The sequence below is a fragment of the Osmerus mordax genome, chromosome 21 (assembly GCF_038355195.1).
Source record: "Osmerus mordax isolate fOsmMor3 chromosome 21, fOsmMor3.pri, whole genome shotgun sequence".
In the NCBI taxonomy this organism is placed as follows: domain Eukaryota; kingdom Metazoa; phylum Chordata; class Actinopteri; order Osmeriformes; family Osmeridae; genus Osmerus; species Osmerus mordax.
Window position 1 is genome coordinate 3,700,648 of NC_090070.1, and position 11,139 is coordinate 3,711,786.

The 11,139-nt window shown below is 38.2% G+C and overlaps 1 long non-coding RNA gene across 1 annotated transcript; it reads right to left on the minus strand.

The window, feature by feature from the left end:
• Positions 1–1,586: 1,586 nt before the first annotated feature.
• LOC136965718 (uncharacterized) lies at positions 1,587–8,769 on the minus strand. The gene is made up of 4 exons (XR_010879328.1): positions 8,691–8,769; positions 5,068–5,192; positions 2,760–2,869; positions 1,587–1,873 (listed from the first exon to the last, which is right to left on the minus strand). It is a non-coding gene; the product is annotated as an uncharacterized lncRNA (long non-coding RNA).
• Positions 8,770–11,139: the final 2,370 nt, after the last annotated feature.

Consider the following 11,139-nt stretch of genomic DNA (forward strand, 5'->3'; position numbering starts at 1 on the left):
TTGCACTAATTGTACCCCACTTGTCTCTAGGTTAGTATAGGTTTATAAGGTTGGTATAGGTTATTACGTGTATTACAGGTTTAGTATACTCTACTGTATTTATTTTGTATATTTAGGAGGTTTATTATATTTTAGCTTATCATAGATGTAATCTATGTTAAACTGAATACTTATATGTTATGCCAGGTTGCTTTGCGTTGTCTTGTCCAAGAATCTCAGTGTCCAGTCTCTTACCTTGTGTTGTTCTGTGTATCTGTATAAAAGACTTTAACTTGAACTAGGAGGTTGGATATCCTGACTTGAGTGTCAAATGGAATGCACCAATAAGCACGATGCGCAACTGAATCACACCACTAGAGGGCACTAATGCCTATCTTTTACACTGCAAACTTGTTACAGAAGTGCAACTCCTAGATACTCCTAGAATACTGTACATTGGGCCTCATTCACTATCACAACTGTAAAAGTAATTTGCGCACAAAATGAATGCTAATTACCCTTGGAATCATGACACATGGGCACAGACCAATTGTGTTAATTACCCAGAATCATTCTAAATTGACAGGTGCGTGCATGCATGCTATTTTTATATTGTCATACTGCTACGCCTCCATTTCTCCATACGGAAATATATTTGCCTAAAGGTGTATCATGGAGAAAGCGGTGAAGTAAAAATGCCCCTCTAGAAATAAGCCTAATATTCCCAAATCTAGTCAAATTATCTTGTATTGAGCAAAAAAAATCTGCCAATGGGGTAAGAAAAATTTGCTAGGTTAGAATTCTTAAAACTAGCAAAAAAGTCTAGCCACTGAAAAATCTGAATGTGCCTTAAAACTAGACAAAAAGGCTAGAATTCAAGCAAACTGATCTTAATTACAAGCTATGAAATCATATTTATTTGAGACAGAGTAACTTAAAATAAGCATTTTATTCTCTTAATTGAGCTCACAATTAGAATTTATATCTTGAAATAAGATTAATAACTAGCATACATAATCTTAGAATAAGCATTTCATTCTCTTAATTGAGCTGACTAAGAATTTATACCTTGAATTAAGGTTAATAACTAGCCAAAAAAGGTTAAAACATGACACAATATCTTAAAACAGCACAATAAAAACAAGTTAATTATCTCAAATTAAGGCACCAGAAGCATCGTCTTTAGCATTTCTTTCTTTATTAAGAGATGTTTTAATCAACGCTTCAACGCAATTTGAAAAGTTTTTCTTTCTTAACATGCACTGCATCCATTAATCCACTCCCTGAGTCAATGAGTACAGGGACCAAGATTTTCATAGTCACATAGACCAAATACATGAAAAATATGCAGGTATTCAAGCAGCAGAACAGTTAAAATAATTTCTTCTTAAAACAAAAAAACACTTCCATTCCAGCTGCTAGTTAGAATATATGAAATGACAGCATTAACACGTATCTTTCTCAAAAAAAGAAAAAAACAAACATTTTCTCAGTGACGCACTTACCCAATGACATCAACAAACACGTGGCTAATATGGGTCTGCCTCTCAAACTTTTTTTTTTCTTTCTTAGAGATATCAGTCAATTACTCAAGGAAGGACCTCCACTCGGCAATGGCTTTTTTGTAGGAAGCAGTTGAATCTTGTTCATGCAGGGAGTCCTGGAGAACCTCAGTTTGCAATACTGAGAGCATGGTGGAAATGAACTTTGGATAAGTGAGGTGCAGGCAATAGTAATACCCCAAGAGGTAGAGCAGGCCTTCATCCAACTTCTTCCTGTCAAAGGTGGTCACTGGTGTGTTTCCAATGGCGATCATGCAGTTCTCCTCACAGACGAGTATAACTGGACAAGACAGGGGTCTCTTGGTCAAGTATGCAACAGGGTCCTCTGAAGCCTAGATGACAAGAGTGGAAGTTTAGGAAATCACAAGTAACACAAACTTGGTGCTGGACTGGGATACTTCCAAAAAAATGCATACCGCTCAAAACCAACATGAAAACAAAGTTAGGTTCCCTCAGGTTTCCTCCCTTGTTTTGTTGTTAAACTGTATGTAAAATGAGCAGGGACGTTAAAGGAGAATTCCGGTCGATTTCAACGCATCTCTGTTGAAGAAGTGCCTTGCCCAAGGACACAACGTCATTTGGCACTTGCCGGAATCGAACCAGCAACCTTCTGATTAATAGTCCGATTCCCTAACCGCTCAGCCATCTGACTCCCACTTCACATGGGTAGGCACTTGTAATGACATTTCGTAGATGTTAAAAGGCTATATGCACGTTTAAAACTTGCCCTGTTTCAGCGTCCTGGGTGCAAACTTTAGCAGGAGGATAACACGGTGTAGGCAACACCGATTATTTTAGTTTTTTCCCTACTAACAACACTCCAAATTTACAAACAACAGAGCTACGTGTTGAAATCAACAGGAATTCTCCTTTAAATCAGCTACTTCACGTAACATTATTCTAAGGTACCTTCTATGTGCTGGATTAGGTTGGATTAGGTTAGCTAGCAAATAAATCCACTGACGGCAACATTATTGTTCATATTTGGGCACAATGTTGAGTGGTGAGTTTAGTTCCAAAGACTCTTTCTGTGAGATAAAGGACACATTATACCCTGGACACTATCTATTATATCCAAAGCTTAATGAGTAATCGTGTTGAATAATCGTGATTTCAATATTGACCAAAATAATCATGACACATTTCTTTTTCCATTATCGAGCAGCCCTAACCTGATGTGCATGAGAAACAACTGAAAATTTAAATGCTTTGTCTCACCGTAAGGACATGGAAAACAGCCTCGCTGCTTGCACCTAGCTTCTTAGGTGGCAAAGTGCTGGATGGAAAGAGCAGTGGCAGGACTCTGAACACAGCAGTGGCATGTTCCACTATTTTGACAGAAAGCACAACACAAGGCAGTATGAGTAACCACTCATCAGATCTCAAAATATAAACTTGGACAAATCAAGGTATACAGTGATCTCACCTCCATCCAATGTTTTAGGGAGTTTCATCACTTTTTTCATCGCCCCATAAAATTGGACCTTTGAATAAAAGTCGTTCCATCTAGTCTTCATCTCTGAGACGTAGTGGGCATTGTTTGGCTGTATTATCCTTTGCAACTCATCCAAGACCTGAAAGACATTAAAAAACAGGTGTAAATAATTTCCATTGCTGGTCCAACATTTTGATGACTGATGTCTCTTCAAATAAGACCTAATGGTGATAATAGAATGCCTTTATTGTCACTATACAAATGTACAATGAGATTAAAAGCAACTCCTTTTCCAGTGCCAACATATACGTAGAGAAAATATAACAACATGGAATTAAATAAATAGTGAAGTAAGTGGTGGTGGTAAGGTGCACAGTTGAGACACTATAAAATATAAGTATGGTTTTATATACAGTGTGATATGCAGTGTGGATTATTGCACATCATTTGAATATTGCCCAATAGTGGTGAACATAAGTAGTAGATATGTTAAAGGACCCTAGTAGCCCCAAATATGTACTAAAAGCTACAAAAAGGTTTCGAGGGGATTCACTTACGTGATCCAAGTCTTTGAAACAAGAATATGCCTCCAGAATCTTGCTGGGTCGGTCTTGCTCCTTTAGAGTGTCAGAGGTTATAAAGCGTCTTCTCGACTCAAACTCCAAGTTCAGCAAATGGGTTACTGAAGCTTTGTTTGGCTTCTTGGACCGGCACATCTCTTGCAGTGTCTTGTAGTGCCTTGCCTGGGTTTTCTGGCTGTCCAAGATGTCACCGGAACCACCTGAAGGAATAAAAGGATGAGGGTGGGGTTAGAGGTGTAAAACAACATTAGGTTTCCAAATAAAGTAGGAGGAACATAGCAGGTAACAGGACTCAGTCAGTAACTTTTTGTTACAGTATTGCATTGTTAAAATACTAACATCCCTGGACTAATACTTTTGCCTATTTTTTTGTTGTTGTTGCACATTTAGCATAGAAATCTCTCCCACACATCTCAGTAATCAAAAATGCATCGGGACAACTTGAGACTAGCTGTTACTTCTCACAAAAACTCATGTAAACAAAGTGTATTAAGTTTAATACATACATTCATCACTGCTATCCAGGTGTTGCACTGGGGTGCTGGCTCTGACTGGGGACCGTTGAAGAATGACCGTAGAAGCACTTGAATCCCCGTCGTAGTCACTAGTTGATATTTTGTCGAATTCACGCCGTTGTTTCTTTGCAGGAGGAACGCCCTTCTTTGGGCTTTTTACATTCGATAGCCTCTTCACAAGCTTTTTGGCCACATGCTCCTGCCGGGTAAAAACAGTAAACATTCAAATATGACACATGACAATGTTTTCACAAAAAAAATAAAACCACAATCAAAAGGGGAGATAAAAAAAATACTTACCCAGTCTTTTACCATTGGATAATACTCCACCAATCGCTTTGCCATGGCATTGACCTCTGGTTTGGTAGGGAATCTGGCATCTTCTATGGCTCTTGCAATTGAGATCATATTACACATAGTGTTTCTTATGAGCCGGCAGAAGAGCTCCTTAGATAAATCCACAATGTTCTCAGTCCCCATCCGTTTCTGCTCAAAGTAGGAGCGTCGCACCTGTTCAAGTTGACTGTCTGTGTAAACTATGAATTCTGGGCTGGACATAACCACAAACTTAGAAGTGTTGGGCACTTCTTGTGAAAGACCACTGCCTCCAGTCACTGATGGCTGTGGTAGTTCCGCAGCAGTCTCCACCTAAAATACATTCACAATTACATATTTCATAGGATAACTTTCTGTCATTATGTATTCCCAAACTATTTGTTTTTTGCTCTGTAATAATCATATGGCCCAGCCAAAATGTAAAGCCCATACAACAGAACTGACAACACCCCTGTGCAATAACTGAAAATTTCAATAAATTTAGGTTAAATATGGACTTACTATTGTTACACTGACTGGTCAAACCTTTTTTTTTTACCAAAGAATTAGCTAAAATAAATACATTTTAAAATGAAACGATTTGTAAATTGATGGTATCACATAGGCCTATGGATGCACTTCACCTCATCTTAACTTAATGTGCATAACTTTGAACTGACCGTTTCATCTTTATTTACAACAAGCCATATAGCCCGCCGCCTGTGAAAGTTTTCAGGACCAGGAAACAGATCCTTGATTTCATCCCGAGAAAGGGAAGGCAGTAAGTCTTCTCCAATCTTGGCAGCTATAGAAAAGAATAGTTAGTGCCAAGACACTGAGCCAATCAAATATAGACAAGTGAGTTTTGTGAGTTTGTGACAATTAGAGACAGTTAGAGAACGTTAGACAAAGTTATATATATATATATATATATATATATATATATATATATATATATATATGAATATGTAACAACTTTACACTGAGTTTATCGTCTCAAACAGTTGAAAATCATATTTGGACTTATGTGTATTGTTACATGAAAGCCATCGCTCCTGTGTTCGATACCACGCTATCTGCCTTGCAGGATGGCAATAACTCCGTTCAACTACAAGGATCCTTAAGATCACAATGTGGAACTAGAGAGGATACAATTTCTGGGGAAATTGTAGGGTGTGCTTGCTTGCGTCGGTTGCACAGGGGTCTGTATATTTTATATAAAAATGCATCGGGCCTACTTATTATTTATAAAGATTACATAGATTTAAAAGCATCTTTTTTTTGCTGCTCATTTACAACTCAAAATACGAGTGAAGTGTAGAATGAAATATGACGTCTTCTCATTTCCCCTGCAAGAGGCAGCTGACAGGCTGAATCAAAACGAATACATTTGGCAGACCGGTGTACAAATGGACCTAATCTCTATGACTTAAACGTCCTTTTAAGTTGTCCCTTCTCGTGATATTTTCAGGCATTTAGCCTACTCATATTGCATTCATTCATTAATAAAGAACCCCCTTTGAAGATTATTCTACGACTTTACCGGCAGAAGATAGAATCGCGATTCAAACAGTACCATCTGCTAACTGAAAATATGCCCCCAAAAACGTAAATAAGCTTGACATTTATTTAGTGGAAAATAGCTCATTCATAAAAAGCTCACTGGTAGCGATCATTGTCAGTAACAACTCAAAATGCGATATAGCCCTGTGTGGAGAAGCTGCCCCGGTAAATTCTACTACTACAGTACAGTACTACTAGTAGACTACTGCTGTGTTCGTCTTGATAGCGATTGCGTTGGTTGAATTCGATTAAACGTTCCGTTGTACGGTTTAGGCTGAAATTAATTATTTTCATGAACAGATCGACAAAGTTTAGGCTGTGGCAATGAAGTTCAGGTTAGTAGTCAGATAGTTTCCCTACTGAAAGACTTTTGAGTAAGGGGAGTGCCGAACATGTTCTGTTGCCGTTTGACTTAAACAGCTGAGGAGTTGTTGTTAGCTACTCACACTAGTGTCTCGGGTACAGTAGGCTACAGCGTTGCAGTGAGCTACACTGGTTTGAAACCACAGGTAATGGTAATTTCACCAACAAATCGTTTACTAATGTCAGAATAAATCCTACAACGAAAATGTATATGTGAGGAATGTTTATTTTAACGATTGAAAACAGATACATCATAGACCACTGTAGTATGTGTTGCCCGGGCAACACAGGCTAATGTCATGATGCTAATATGTCAGTGAAATAGTAGACTACTGTTTCCGAAAGTAGATGTACTTCCTTAATAATATCAGCTTATATTGTACATTACACATCACAATTGTGTGTCATATCACAAAGTAAAATGAGTAAATATTTATCACCCTGGCCTCTTTGTTTGTGGCGTTTCTGCAGCTGCCTTGCAGTAAAGCTATAGTTAGCCTAGCTATCCCCCAAGTTAACAGATGCCAAACGAATGTTCTGCCAAAGGTAGTCACGCGTGTTTTCGTGACATTATTGCAGACCGGTGTAAAAATTGACCTAATCTCTATGATTTAAACATCATTTTAAGTTTTTCTCTTCTCATGATATTTTCAGGCATTTAGCCTACTCATATTGCATTCATTCATGAATAAACAACCCCTTTGAAGATTATTCTACGACGTTACCCGGCAGTAGAAGATGGAATCGCAATTCAAACGGTACCATCTGCTAACTGAAAATATGCCCCCCAAAACGTAAATAAGCTTGACATTTATTTAGTGGAAAATTGCTCATTCATAAAAAGCTCACTGGTAGCGATCATTGTCAGTAACAACGCAAAATGCGATATAGCCCTGTGTTGAGAAGCTGCCCCGGTAAATTGTACTACTACGGTACAGTACTAGGCTACTGCTGTGTTCGTCTTGGTAGCGATTGCGTTGGTTGAATTGGATTTAACGTTCCGTTGTACGGTTTAGGCTGAAATTAATTATTTTCATGAACAGATTGACAACGTTTAGGCTGTGGCAATGAAGTTCAGGTTAGTAGTTAGATAGACTTTTGATTTAAGTAAGGGGAGTGCCGAACATTTTCTGTCGCCGTTTGACTTCCTAAACAGCTGTGTACTGTAGCTAGATGTTTTTGTAGTGTGTCTCGCGTAAGCTACAGCGTTGCAGTGAGCTACACTGGTTTGAAACCACAGGTAATGGTAATTTCACCAACAAATCGGTTTCTAATGTCAGAATAAATCCTACAACGAAAATGTATATGTGAGGAATGTTTATTTTAACGATTGAAAACAGATAACGCTACATCATAGACCACTGTAGTATGTGTTGCCCGGGAAACACAGGCTAATGTCATGATGCTAATACTTCAGTGAAATAGTAGACTACTGTTTCCGAAAGTAGATGTACTTCCTTAATAATATCAGCTTATATTGTACATTACACATCACAATTGTGTGTCATATCACAAAGTAAAATGAGTAAATAGTTATCACCCTGGCCTCTTTTCTTGTGGCGTTTCTGCAGCTGCCTTGCAGTAAAGCTATAGTTAGCCTAGCTATCCCCCAAGTTAACAGATGCTAAACAATGTTCTGGCAAAGGTAGTCACGCGTGTTTTCGTGACGTTAGTGACGCAGTGACGTTAGTAACGTCAGTGACTGTGGCTAGCAAATTAGCCACCGTTAGCTTCACTTTTCGCCACAAAAACTTAATTTAAGCTTAAACCATGCAACGGAACGTAAATTCCAATAGAAGCAACTCAATCGCTACCAAGACGAAACTTTTGACACCTACGTTGTCTATGTAGGCCAAGTATTTACTGAGTTTTAGGGGGGCAAAAAGAAATAAAAATTATAATAATAATAATATATATGTGAGAGAACAAAGGTTGTGCTCTCGCCGAAGGCTTGAGCACACCCAATTAGCTGTAAGACTGTTAGTTATGCCATACTCGTAGCTGCCACTAGATGTCGCTATTGAGTAAAGGTTTCGAGCGTTTAAAAGACCCCGACTCCGATGTTTCAATTGTCTCGGTGTTTCGAAAAGCCTCGATTTGCCCATAACTAGTTAACAGTTAGAATTTGGTTAATTTTCTTAGTTAAACGTAATGCACTAAAATGGCATCAAAATAATGTTGAATGATAAAATGCACAATATTAACTGTAACGCTAGATAGTACATAAGGATATCTTGAGCTATGCTAGCTAGCTAGCGTTAGCTAGCTAACTTCATGGGTTTTTAGCACACAAGCCAACCTAGCAAGGCAGGTTAGACAAATCAAATATAAACAAGTTTATGTTAATGGAAACAGATAACTTAACAATATATCGTACCTCTTAGTGTAGCAATTGCAACTTCGTCCAGTTGATCCATTAGCTCAGCAGGCTACCGCGATTCCAAAAATACTCGTTGCAACAGAAATACAACTGCATTTGAAATCCAGCAAACTGCCGTTTAACGCTGCGCGCTCAGTTCTCCACAGAATGCCGCCGAAACATTTGGAATGTACCATTTCCAGTGTGCGGGGTGCGGCCGGTCGAAATAGCTTAGGTTTGCCGAGATTAAAAAATAATACAAAATAAAATAATTTACATATTTGTACTCCAATATATTTAATATTAAGCCCGTGTATGAGATAATTAATTAATGACTGGTTGCTGCTCTTATGAGACACAGATTTATGGTCACTTCCCCTTGATGAGCTCATGTGATAAACCAAACAGGTCGCTCCAATGAAACACTGCGCTTTGGCTTCACTTATAACAGTGATTGGGAAGAGGGAACAGAATTGTTTATATCTGCTTTATCAAGCCAGCTAGCTTAGCTAGCAAGACTACAAAAAATCATGATTTGGCGCTGCGTTATCTGCTTTGTTTTTGTAGGTCTAACCCTCAAATCTTTATTGAGTCATATAAATTCGGCTCATAGTCGTAGTCCAGATTTCCGTGTCGTTTGTGGAATCGATGGTTGTAGCAAAGAATATCGCGTCTACAACTCACTTTGGTATCATATTCGAAGAACCCATTCTGAACACTTTGACAGTGGCAGCACCAACTTAAGGAGAGAAGGAAGGCCAGCAACCTCAAGACTGGACCTCACATCAGCGATGGATCGAAACACTAACAACGTGTGGGAATATAGGTAAAGCACCTACGTTACTTAAGTCAGCGGTTTTTAATTGGTGAGGACCGCATTGCCCATCCCCTTGGGAGTGCCCAAAGGGAAGTTCAGCGCGGCTGGGAAATATAGCCTACAAGCAGGCCAGCTGACAGTCTTGCCTGGGCCAGGGACGAGATAATCTTAGATGAAATTATATGTAATTATAATATTATAATAATTTAATGAGGGCCCAATTCTGGCCTACCCTGGGCCCAGGACAACAGACCCCTTTGTCCCCCCCTATCGGCGGGCGTGCCTACAAGTATACGGGGAATGCATGTATACATTTTTGATTGATGATTGAAGTGCAATAAGATAGAGACTGGTTGAAAGATAGATAAATAGATAGATAGATAGATAGATAGAGAAAAAGAGAGAGGTTATTTTCAGAACCAACCCCATTTACGGGTTAGTTTAAATAGATACATTTTATTATTCCAGTGTAGCAAAAGTATTTTGATGCACAGACTTTTATGAGTTTGGGCCCCTGCTCTTCTAATATTTTCATGTCCACAAATACAGGCCAACGAATGCAACGGTGGAAAACAGAGAGAATCCAGCAGAAGATGTGGTGGATAACGTAGAGCGACCAACGGAGGATGCAATGGTGGAGAACAGAGAGCAACCCTGTCCTGATCCTGTCATCCCAGAGCATTTTGGTGCTTTTGACAATTCAGTGTCATTGTACTCTGGCTTTGACAACAGCAACCTCACCTCTCCACGGCACCCTACTACATCCCAGACTTGTGACTGTACCATACAAACAACTTTGAATATACCAAGAAATATCTATGTGATTAATTCATCATTGTATTGTTTTGAGTTCATGCCGTACAACACCATTTGTTATGATAGAGATTATATGGCATATCAAATAGAGATCCCAAACTTGGCACAAGCAACTGAACTGGTATCTGTCGATAACCTTGTAGATTTCACTCCGTATTGCAGCTTTACTCACAAGGATATGGTCTATGTCCCAATGAAATATTACCTCGGGGATGTGATTGGGCTACACAAAGCCTCATCTGATGTGTTGTCTTGTTCCTTTGCTGGGATAATTTAAAAAATATGTCCACACCTTGTTACTAGTTAAATCGAGCTTGATATTAGTTGGTAAATCTTATTAAGAAAAAGTTAGATATATTTTCTCAAAATAAGACTATTTTCTTATGTGAAATATGCTTGGCAAGATTTTTCTTCTTTTTAGTCTAGAAATAAGACAAACTTTCTAGAAATAAGGATTTTTTTACTTTCTTAAAAATCAGTTTTTGCAGTTGGAACAATGAATTGCCCCAAAATCAAAATAATTGTCAATAAAAAACAAAACTGTTAACTTACATGTTGACATTCTCATAAACTTTCTTGTAAGCTTGGACTGGGACACAGTTTTTATAAATTTATATTTTAATCAAGACACATTAAGAATTTATGAGGATAAAAGTGTGTCAGTTCCAAGTTTATGTAATACTTTTGGCAAATGCATTAGTAAATTAGCAGTTTACATTTTTTTCCATTAAAGCTTTTTTTAATTAATGCAGTTTTAATATGCTAGGCATTTAGTTAAAAGGTGTTCATATTTAAGACAATCGGGCCTTCATTATTTATTTGTTTGAGTGGTCT